General features: G+C 42.2%; 1 long non-coding RNA gene across 1 annotated transcript; it reads left to right on the top strand.

The window, feature by feature from the left end:
- The first annotated feature begins 522 nt into the window (after positions 1-522).
- Positions 523-3,604, top strand: LOC140177916 (uncharacterized). Its single transcript, XR_011869558.1, has 4 exons — positions 523-703; positions 794-848; positions 937-1,095; positions 3,275-3,604. It is a non-coding gene; the product is annotated as an uncharacterized lncRNA (long non-coding RNA).
- The last annotated feature ends 8,757 nt before the right edge of the window (positions 3,605-12,361 follow it).

Below are 12,361 nucleotides of genomic sequence, written 5' to 3'. Positions count from 1 at the left end.
TAGAGCTTAAATTAAGGCTCCATCTAAGCATCTTTCCAATTATAGTTTAGATTGTGGGTAGGGTTGATTACACATTCTTTAATTTTTAGAATCACACACGTTTTTATTAGTAGTTCTATTCAAATATTTGAAATTTAATTCTATAATATATGATGGAATTTTTATTTTTCAAAAGTAATTTATTGTATGGATCCGGCCCACGGATCTTACATCTGGAACAGTCTTTGAATTTGGTTATCAGGTCTAACCCGTTTCGCCCTTCTAGAAGATCCGGAACCTGTAAAATCCGGTTAATTAACGGCTAATTAGCCTATAAATGAGAATTTATTCTAAAAAGTCCAAAATGTTATTTTTGTGGCTAAATATGATAGAGAAGATTGAGACGAGAATTTTGGTACCAATTTTATAGAATTCGGACCAAGATTGGACCGAACGGGACAAACCGGGCCAACCGGACCCAAAGTGGACCTTTGGCCCAACATAACTAAACCAAAACCCTAGTTTTCAGCATTCTCTCTCATCACTAAACACACTCACATGCTGAAAATGGAGGCCATGGAGAGAAGAACACTCTCTCAAGTTCTTTCTCTCACTTGATCTTCAAACCACCATAACTTTTGATCTAGAGCTCCGATTGCTGCTCCGTTTGCGGCCACGCGTTCACCGCGGAGAGCTCTACAAAACCCATACAATTAATCTTGAGGTAAGCCACGTTTTGCTCTTCGAAATTCCAGCCTTGTTTTCGAGTTTTATGAGCAAAAATGTTGAGATTTTAGGCTCTTTGATGTTATAGGACCCAACTCTCTTGAAGGAGAAGGTTAATCTTGTCTCTTTGGACCTTGGGTGTGGTAAGATTCTCAATCCTAGTGTAATTTTGTTATTCTATGATGTTTGGGTATTGAGATGTTGTGTATGGGTATGATGATTATGGCTTAGGTTGTGTATATGTGAATATTGGAGCTTGATTGGTGATTTTGAAAAGCTTGAAAAAGGGATTTGGTGGTGAAAAATCTGCTCTTGGAGGTATTGAGGTCTTGAGAGCTTGTGGATAAGTGGTTTGGAAGTGCTCCGGTTGAGCTTGGAAAATCGGCTAAGGTATGGTTTCGGTTTCCCGTATCTAATATGTAATGTGGTAGGAAATACTTAGACTAGAGGCCCTAAGATAGGCATTGAATTGTTGATATTGTTGAATTGTTGATATATATGATGTGGTCATATATGTGATGATGATTAATGATGCCTTGATGGTATGATGTATGAGAAATATGCATCTTGTGATATATGCCTGATGATTGGTTATGGTTGAATTGTGGGTTGAACCATGTTGATGGTGAGTATGATATTGATTGTGTACAATGATGATTTAGTGGAATTGATGTTGTTGAGAATTGGCATGAGGAAGAGTATATGATATGTCAATATATTTGAGTTTGAGCCACTTGGGTAAAGTGGGTTAAAATGATGAGATAGTGATTTTGATAAATTGTGGTAAGTGTCAATGTGTGAGTTGAGGAGGCTTGATGTTGAAATTGATATATTTTGATTGATTTCAAAGAAAAGGGATGAAAATGGCATGTTTTGATTGATTTTGAAAAGAGTTGAATATGGCTTGTTTTGAAAATGGCATGTTGTGGTTTTGTATGAAAAACATGGTTTTTGGGCATACTTTGACGGGACATAACTTGGACTACGGATCTCTGTTTTGTACCAAATCTGTTTAGAAATGAAATTGGATCCGGGATGTCTCTGCCGTTCGAAGAACGGGTGAAAAACGATTTAAATTGAGGAAGTTATGTCCGTCGGAAGATTGGGGGTTGAAACTGTGAATTCTGTAGCTTTTAACTTAGAAAAATTTTTAGCAGAATGACCCCCCGCGCGTAGGCGCACTTGGCGCGTACGCGCCGTTCTTCTCGAAAGCGCCATCCACGCGTGCGCGTGATGTGCGCGGGCGCGCCGATGTGCTGCACCCAATGCCCAGCCATTTTCCAGAGAGTTATGCCAGAACTGTGCCAGTTTTGTGCCTGGGGCACGAGAGTACCCACGCGTACGCGTGGTTGACGCGTGCGCGTCGTTTGGCTAGTTTTCAATCCACGCGTTAGCGTGCATGACGCTTACACGTCGATGAGTTTTTGAGGCCATCCACGCGTGCGCGTGGAGTGCGCGTACGCGTGGACCTGTTTTCACCCCAAAGTTGATTTTTGAGTTTTAAAAGCCAAATTTCATACTTCTAAGCCTCCGATCTCACCACTTATGTCTTAAATCATTATGATATGTCTAGCTATAAGAAGAAGGGCTAGTGAATGTGGCAACTTGCGAGTGAAGCAAGGGAAAAATGGATGATCAATGAGGATCAAGCATGAATATGTGAGATGCGGAGGATGGTGGTGGAAGTGCTTGTTATGCCACGGGCCGAAAGGCTGTAATTGTTGATGAAACGGCTGGTTATGGATTTAACCGTGAGCCGGGTGGCTGGTTATAGATTTAACCGTGATCCGGATGGCTAGATTATTGCCGTGTTACGGCGGAGCCATGATTATGGCCATGTATAAATGCATATATGCTGTTGAATGAATTGTGAATGTTGCACTTCCACTGTTGGAGATGAGAGTTTTCCTGGGAGGAAGCAGTGGCTAGCCACCACGTGCTCTAGGTTGAGACTCGAAGCTCTTTTGACCCTATGTCATAAGTGTGGCCGGGCACTGTGAAAGACCCGGATGAGCTCGCCCCCGTAAATATTCACCAGTGAAGGTGATGGATATAGATCATGATTATGATCAAGTTTATGACGAGTATAACTCGAGTTGGGGATGCGTGACAGAGGGACAGTCCAATGGTTAGCTACCAGGACTTGTCAGGTTGGCTCTATAACCGACAGATGATATCATCAGCCACTAGGGACAGGCATTCATCATATGCATACTATATGAATTGTTTGAGATTGCCTATTTGACTGCATATTACTTGCTAATTGTCTAACTGCCTTATTTGTCCCTATTTGTATATTTCTTGTATGATATAACTGTGTTTGCTATATTATACTCTTGCTGGTGGTTGGGAGGTTTGAAGGAATTGGAAAGGGAAGTATTAGTTAGACTGAAGTATCTTTAGTCAGATGCCATTTTATGGTTTAGCTTGTTTATAAGCTTTGATATTATCTGGAGGAAGTTCTAGGATTGCCTTCGGCTTTCCTCTATTATTATGTATTATATATGTGGAAGCTGTTACCATGCTGGGGACCTCTGGTTCTCACCCATGCGGATTTTGTGGTTTTCAGATGCAGGACGTGAGGTTTCCCGCTGAGGCATGCTGGAGACTTCTAGATTTGCGAAGATCCTTTGTTCTCGGGGCTATGTTTTGGTTTATATGTTTTGCTTAGATGCTTGTATCTCCATTAAATAATACAACTGTGATGACTCCTCTTATGGGAGATTTTGGAGATTAGGTTTTTATGTATTTGTGTCCCTTTGGGTTTCCTTTGGGGTTTTCCTTATTTTTATCATATGTATATATTGCTATGCTCGGACCGGTTATCTTCACAGCCGGATCTTGAGTCTTGATATTCCTGTTTTTGACACTCCTTTGTATATATATAATCTCGCGTTGGTTTATCCTTGTTCGTTACGTTATCGATCGGAGTGTTGCGCTTTTGAGTTGCGATTTTTGTTTACCCTTTTTTTTTACAAAGGCTCCTAGTTATAATCAATCATTCATACTACTATACGTACTAAATTTTTATTTTAGAGGTCGTAATACCTTGCCATCTCTGAATTATGACTTAAGCATAAGACTCTGTATGGTAGGGTGTTACATTATGGTATCAGAGCAGTTCGTTCCTGTAGAGCCTGAGGGATGGACTGACTATGCTTCTGTGCATTCTCTGTATGTGTGTTATGTGCTATTAGTATATCTGCTTGATATAATTGGCATAAACGTTCATGAGCATGCATTTGGGACTTTGAAGCACTAGACTTCCGATATTGAGACTGATCAACTTAATATCGATTGTTTGGTGTGTATAGGAACCAGATGGCGCCTCGTGGACGCGGTAGAGGTAGTGTGAGAGGTCGTACGAATGCTCGTGCGTCGGAGAATAACCCTAATGACCCGGTGAACTTTATGACTGCGTTGGAGCACATGGCTGCTGCTATGCAAGCCACTGCTGAGGCTCTTGGTCAACAGATGAACAACCATGGTAATGATGAAAGTGAAGTTCAGGGCCGATGACACTAGCAAACTTTTTGAAGGTTAATCCGCCTAAGTTCAAGGGAACTACTAGTTCGACTGAGGCTGATACATGGTTTCAAGCTATAGAGCGAGCACTGCAAGCACAAGTGGTACCTGAAGGACAGCGTGTCGAGTTTGCTACCTATATGCTCACAGGTGAAGCGTCGCATTGGTGGCAAGGTATCCGACGTCTTCTGCAGCAGGGTGATGACTATATCACTTGGAATGTCTTCCAAGAAGAGTTCTATAAGAAGTACTTTCCGACTTCTGCTAGGACGGCCAAGGAGCTTGAATTGTTACAGCTGAAGCAGGGTACCATGTCCGTATCTGAGTATACTGACAAGTTTGAAGAGCTGTTCAGGTTCTCTCGTATGTGCCAAGGGACTCCGGTGGAATATGAAGAATGGAAGTGTGTTAAGTATGAAGGAGGACTCCGGAGTGATATTTTTAGTTCAGTGGGACCAATGGAGATTAGGACTTTCTCCGAGTTGGTAAATAAGTGTAGGGTTGCTGAAGAGTGTGTGAAGAGGGCAACCGCTGAGAAAGGGAGTCACAAAGGATCATTCCCACAGAACCGAGGGAAGAGCTTTGCGCCTAGAGGTCCGCCTTTCAAGAGAAGAAGCTCTTTCAGGAGGCCCAACAACAACAGCTCCCAAGGGAAGAAGTTTGGGAAGCAGCCTCAGAATGATCAAGCTTGTACTAGATGTGGGAGTCACCATCCGGGAGCACCATGCAAGGCCGGATGGGATTTGTGCTACAATTGTGGAAAGGCGGGGCATAAAGCTGCAAATTGTCCTGAGAAGCAGAAACAAAGTGCTGGGAAAACACAACAGACTGGTCGGGTGTTCACCACTTCAGCTGTAGGAGCTGAGGGATCTGAGACACTTATTCGAGGTAACTGTAAAATGGCTGGTCAAACTTTAAATGCTTTATTTGATTCGGGAGCATCACATTCATTCATTGCATTTGAGAAAGCCCATGAGTTAGGACTGAAGATTGTAACTTTAGGTTATGATCTAAGAGTGTACAATGCTACCCATGAAGCCACGGTAACTAGGCTAGGATGCCCGGAAGTTTCCTTTAGGTTCAAGCAGCGTGATTTTGTTCATAATTTAATCTGCTTACCGATGATCGGTCTTGATCTTATCTTGGGATTGGACTGGTTATATAAGAACCATGTTCTGCTAGATTGTACTACAAAGTCGGTGTACTTTATGCCGGAAGATACTGAAGGGCCGGTCGTGGTAAATAATTATTACTTGAATTCGATGATGGTGAACTGTTCCGGAACCAAATGCCAGGGTATCATGTTGTTAACCGCAGGCGTTTCGGGTGATGATCAAAGGTTGGAACAGATTTCGGTTGTGTGTGAGTTTTCGGAAGTGTTTCCCGATGATATTGATGAGTTTCCACCTAACCGAGAGGTTGAGTTTGCTATTGAATTGGTGCCCGGGGCGGGACCAATCTCAAGTGCTCCTTATAGGATGTCACCGTTAGAGATGAACGAGCTAAAGTCTCAGTTAGAGGATTTGTTGGAAAAGAATTTTATACGACCAAGTGTCTCTCCATGGGGTGCTCCAGTGTTACTGGTAAAGAAGAAAGATGGGAGTATGCGGCTTTGTGTGGATTACAGGCAGCTGAACAAGGTTACGATAAAGAATAAGTACCCATTGCCGAGAATTGATGATCTCATGGATCAGTTACAAGGAGCTGGAGTTTTCTCCAAGATCGATTTGCGATCCGGTTATCACCAGATAAGGGTGAGGGGTGAGGATATCCCTAAGACCGCTTTCAGGACTCGTTATGGTCATTACGAGTACACTGTAATGTCTTTCGGGTTGACGAACGCTCCTGCAGTGTTTATGGACTACATGAATAGAGTTTTCCGTCCGTTTTTGGATAAATTCGTTGTTGTCTTCATTGATGACATACTGATTTATTCCAAGACTGAAGAAGAGCATGCGGAACACTTGAGGACCGTGTTGCAAATTCTAAAGGAGAAGAAACTTTATGCAAAACTGTCTAAGTGCGAGTTTTGGAAGAGTGAGGTGAAGTTTTTGGGTCACGTGGTGAGTAAGAAGGGAATAGCCGTAAATCCAACTAAGGTGGAGGCTGTGATGGATTGGAAGCAACCAACCACCGTAACAGAGATAAGGAGTTTTCTGGGTTTAGCTGGCTATTACCGAAGGTTTATCAAGGGCTTTTCACAGATAGCTTTGCCAATGACAAATTTAACCCGCAAAGACACTCCGTTTGTTTGGACCCCTGAGTGCGAGGAGAGCTTTCAGACATTGAAGAAAAAGTTGACCACTGCACCTGTGTTAGTGTTACCCGAGCCGAATAAGCCATTTGAGGTGTATTGTGATGCCTCATTAAAGGGTCTAGGGTGCGTGCTGATGCAGCATCATAATGTGGTGGCGTATGCCTCACGACAGTTGAGACCGCATGAAGTGAATTATCCTACACACGATTTGGAACTCGCTGTGGTTGTGTTTGCCTTGAAGGTGTGGAGGCATTACCTTTATGGGGTTAAGTTCCAAGTTTTCTCTGATCATAAGAGCTTGAAGTACCTCTTTGATCAGAAAGAGCTTAATATGAGGCAGAGAAGGTGGATGGAATTGTTGAAGGACTACGACTTTGAGTTGCATTACCATCCGAGAAAGGCGAACGTAGTGGCGGATGCGTTAAGTCGAAAGTCATTATATGCGGCTTGGATTATGCTTCAAGAGGAGACGTTGCTCAAGGGATTCGAGAGTCTAAAAATTGGTGCTCAAGAAGTATCCAGAACCTTGTGTTTGAGCCGATTAGAAATCTCAAGTGACTTTAAGTCCGAACTCCTAAAGGCTCATCAAAATGATGAAGCGTTATGGAAGGTGTTACCGGCTATTGAGCAAGGAAAACAGTGGAGAGTGTCGGAAGAAAAAGATGGGTTATGGAGATTCAAGGGTAGGATCATTGTGTCGGATGTTGGCACTTTGAGGCAAGATATTTTAAAGGAGGCACACAAAAGCGGATTTTCCATTCACCCGGGAAGTACTAAGATGTACCATGATTTAAAGGCAATGTTTTGGTGGCCGGGTATGAAGAATGATGTGGCGGAATATGTATCAAAGTGCTTAACTTGTCAAAAGGTAAAGATTGAACATCAAAGACCTTCCAGGATGTTGCAACCTTTAGAGATTCCGCAATGGAAGTGGGAAAGTATTGCAATGGACTTTGTGTCAGGATTGCCAAGGACTAGGGCTGGTTTTGATGCTATCTGGGTGATTGTGGACCGACTGACGAAGTCAGCTCACTTTTTACCCATTCGTATGACTTACACCCTTGAGGAGTTAGCACGGTTATACATAAAGGAGATTGTGAGACGTCATGGTGTACCTGCTACTATAATCTCTGATAGAGATCCTCGTTTCACTTCAAGGTTTTGGGGTGCATTTCAGAAAGCTTTTGAAACCCGATTAAGCTTGAGCACGGCTTACCATCCTCAAACAGATGGTCAATCTGAGAGGACGATCCAAACACTAGAGGATATGTTGAGAGCTTGTGTTTTGGACCAACCGGCGAGTTAGGATCGATATATGCCATTAGTGGAGTTTGCATACAATAATAGTTATCATTCGAGCATCGGAATGGCTCCGTATGAGGCCTTGTATGGGAGGAAATGTCAATCTCCGCTATGTTGGTATGAAGCTGGAGAGAAAAGCTTGTTGGGGCCGGAAATGATAGCTGAGACTACTGAACAAGTTAAGAAAATCCGTGATAGGATGCTTACGGCGCAGAGTCGTCAAAAGAGTTACGCCGATCAGAGGCGAAAGCCCTTAGAATTTGAGGAAGGAGATCATGTTTTCCTTAAGGTTACTCCGACTACAGGAGTAGGTAGGGCGATTAAGGCAAAGAAGTTGAATCCTCGATACATTGGTCCATTTCAGATCCTGGAGAGGATTGGACCGGTGGCGTATCAGATGGCTCTACCACCTCATCTTTCGAATCTACACGACGTGTTTCACGTGTCGCAGCTTCGAAAGTACACTCCTGATGCTAGCCATGTGTTAGAACCTGAGTCGATTCAGTTAAGGGAAGATTTGACGCTTCCAGTGGCTCCGGTCAGAATTGATGATACTGGTATCAAACGGTTGCGTGGAAAAGAGGTTTCATTAGTCAAAGTGACATGGAGTCGAGGCGGTGTTGAGGAACACACTTGGGAACTTGAGTCGGAGATGCGAACGGATTATCCGCATTTATTCTCAGGTAATTACATTTGAATTTTGTGGGCAAAATTCCCAATTAGGTGGGTAGAATGTAAAACCCGGTTAATTAACGGCTAATTAGCCTATAAATGAGAATTTATTCTAGAAAGCCCAAAATGTTATTTTTGTGGCTAAATATGATAGAGAAGATTGAGACAAGAATTTTGGTACCAATTTTATAGAATTCGGACCAAGATTGGACCGAACGGGCCAAACCGGGCCAACCGGACCCAAAGTGGGCCCTTGACCCAACATAACTAAACCAAAACCCTAGTTTTCAGCATTCTCTCTCCTCACTAAACACACCCACATGCTGAAAATGGAGGCCATGGAGGGAAGAACACTCTCTCAAGTTCTTTCTCTCACTTGATCTTCAAACCACCATAACTTTTGATCTAGAGCTCCGATTGCCGCTCCGTTTGCGGCCACGCGTTCACCGCGGAGAGCTCTACAAAATCCATACAATTAATCTTGAGGTAAGCCACGTTTTGCTCTTCGAAATTCCAGCCTTGTTTTCGAGTTTTATGAGCAAAAATGTTGAGATTTTGGGCTCTTTGATGTTATAGGACCCAACTCTCTTGAAGGAGAAGGTTAATCTTGTCTCTTTGGACCTTGGGTGTGGTAATATTCTCAACCCTAGTGTAATTTTGTTGTTCTATGATGTTTGGGTATTGAGATGTTGTGTATGGGTATGATGATTGTGGCTTAGGTTGTGTATATGTGAATATTGGAGCTTGATTGGTGATTTTGAAAAGCTTGAAAAAGGGATTTGGTGGTGAAAAATCTGTTCTTGGAGGTATTGAGGCCTTGAGAGCTTGTGGATAAGTGGTTTGGAAGTGCTCCGGTTGAGCTTGGGAAATCGGCTAAGGTATGGTTTCGGTTTCCCGTATCTAATATGTAATGTGGTAGGAAATACTTAGACTAGAGGCCCTAAGATAGGCATTGAATTGTTGATGTTGTTGAATTGTTGATATATATGATGTGGTCATATATGTGATGATGATTAATGATGCCTTGATGGTATGATGTATGAGAAATATGCATCTTGTGATATATGCCTGATGATTGGTTATGGTTGAATTGTGGGTTGAACCATGTTGATGGTGAGTATGATATTGATTGTGTACAATGATGATTTAGTGGAATTGATGTTGTTGAGAATTGGCATGAGGAAGAGTATATGATATGTCAATATATTTGAGTTTGAGCCACTTGGGTAAAGTGGGTTAAAATGATGAGATAGTGATTTTGATAAATTGTGGTAAGTGTCAATGTGTGAGTTGAGGAGGCTTGATGTTGAAATTGATATATTTTGATTGATTTCAAAGAAAAGGGATGAAAATGGCATGTTTTGATTGATTTTGAAAAGAGTTGAATATGGCTTGTTTTGAAAATGGCATGTTGTGGTTTTGTATGAAAAATATGGTTTTTGGGCATACTTTGACGGGACATAACTTGGACTACGGATCTCTGTTTTGTACCAAATCTGTTTAGAAATGAAATTGGATCCGGGATGTCTCTGCCGTTCGAAGAACGGGTGAAAAACGATTTAAATTGAGGAAGTTATGTCCGTCGGAAGATTGGGGGTTGAAACTGTGAATTCTGCAGCTTTTAACTTAGAAAAATTTTTAGCAGAATGACCCCCGCGCGTAGGCGCACTTGGCGCGTACGCGCCGTTCTTCTCGAAAGCGCCATCCACGCGTGCGCGCCGATGTGCTGCACCCAATGCCCAGCCATTTTCCAGAGAGTTATGCCAGAACTGTGCCAATTTTGTGCCTGGGGCACGAGAGTACCCACGCGTACGCGTGGTTGACGCGTGCGCGTCGTTTGGCTAGTTTTCAATCCACGCGTTAGCGTGCATGACGCTTACACGTCGATGAGTTTTCGAGGCCATCCACGCGTGCGCGTACGCGTTGACCTGTTTTCACCCCAAAGTTGATTTTTGAGTTTTAAAAGCCAAATTTCATACTTCTAAGCCTCCGATCTCACCACTTATGTCTTAAATCATTATGATATGTCTAGCTATGAGAAGAAGGGCTAGTGAATGTGGCAACTTGCGAGTGAAGCAATGGAAAAATGGATGATCAATGAGGATCAAGCATGAATATGTGAGATGCGGAGGATGGTGGTGGAAGTGCTTGTTATGCCATGGGCCGAAAGGCTGTAATTGTTGATGAAACGGCTGGTTATGGATTTAACCGTGAGCCGGGTGGCTGGTTATGGATTTAACTGTGAGCCGGATGGCTAGATTATTGCCGTGTTACGGCGGAGCCATGATTATGGCCATGTATAAATGCATATATGCTGTTGAATGAATTGTGAATGTTGCACTTCCACTGTTGGAGATGAGAGTTTCCCTGGGAGGAAGCAGTGGCTAGCCACCACGTGCTCCAGGTTGAGACTCGAAGCTCTTTTGACCCTATGTCATAAGTGTGGCCGGGCACTGTGAAAGACCCGGATGAGCTTGCCCCCGTAAATATTCACCAGTGAAGGTGATGGATATAGATCATGATTATGATCAAGTTTATGACGAGTATAACTCGAGTTGGGGATGCGTGACAGAGGGACAGTCCAATGGTTAGCTACCAGGACTTGTCGGGTTGGCTCTATAACCGACAGATGATATCATCAGCCACTAGGGACAGGCATTCATCATATGCATACTATATGAATTGTTTGAGCTTGCCTATTTGACTGCATATTACTTGCTAATTGTCTAACTGCCTTATTTGTCCCTATTTGTATATTTCTTGTCTGATATAACTGTATTTGCTACATTTACTCCTGCTGGTGGTTGGGAGGTTTGAAGGAATTGGAAAGGGAAGTATTAGTTAGACTGAAGTATCTTTAGTCAGATGCCCTTTTATGGTTTAGCTTGTTTATAAGCTTTGATATTATCTGGAGGAAGTTCTAGGATTGCCTTCGGCTTTCCTCTATTATTATGTATTATATATGTGGAAGCTGTTACCATGCTGGGGACCTCTGGTTCTCACCCATGCGGATTTTGTGGTTTTCAGATGCAGGACGTGAGGTTTCCCGCTGAGGCATGCTGAAGACTTCTAGATTTGCGAAGATCCTTTGTTCTCGGGGCTATGTTTTGGTTTATATGTTTTGCTTAGATGCTTGTATCTCCATTAAATAATACAACTGTGATGACTCCTCTTATGGGAGATTTTGGAGATTAGGTTTTTATGTATTTGTGTCCCTTTGGGTTTCCTTTGGGGTTTCCTTATTTTTATCATATGTATATAATGCTATGCTCGGACCAGTTATCTTCGCAGCCGGATCTTGAGTCTTGATATTCCTGTTTTCGACACTCCTTTGTATATATATAATCTCGCGTTGGTTTATCCTTGTTCGTTACGTTATCGATCGGAGCGTTGCGCTTTTGAGTTGTGATTTTTGTTTACCCTTTTTTTTTACAAAGGCTCCTAGTTATAATCAATCATTCATACTACTATACGTACTAAATTTTTATTTTAGAGGTCGTAATACCTTGCCATCTCTGAATTATGACTTAAGCATAAGACTCTATATGGTAGGGTGTTACAGAACCGGCTCACTAGAGTTTCTAACCAACAATCAAATTCAAATACCTCCCTTATCTTAACCAAATAAGATAAGATAAGATCATTTTGACTTGAGCGTCCGAGTGTCTTTCCAGGTACCACTCCTTATTGCTCCAATCAAATAATTCGGCATCCGTCTCGATCCGCAACTTTCTGATCCATCTCTCAACCCGTATCAGAGACATCTTGTACATTTATCAAAATTATTTTTTAAAAGATAATTTTTTAAAAATTATAATATCTATATTTCATAAATTAAAAAAAAAACAACTTTCAATAAACATAAGTAATAATAATTACATAAAATCTTCTCAGTTTATT

This window comes from Arachis hypogaea, chromosome 2, assembly GCF_003086295.3.
Source record: "Arachis hypogaea cultivar Tifrunner chromosome 2, arahy.Tifrunner.gnm2.J5K5, whole genome shotgun sequence".
NCBI classification, from domain to species: Eukaryota; Viridiplantae; Streptophyta; class Magnoliopsida; order Fabales; family Fabaceae; genus Arachis; species Arachis hypogaea.
Note: the sequence above shows the minus strand (reverse complement) of the source record. Positions and strands in the feature narration are given on the sequence as shown.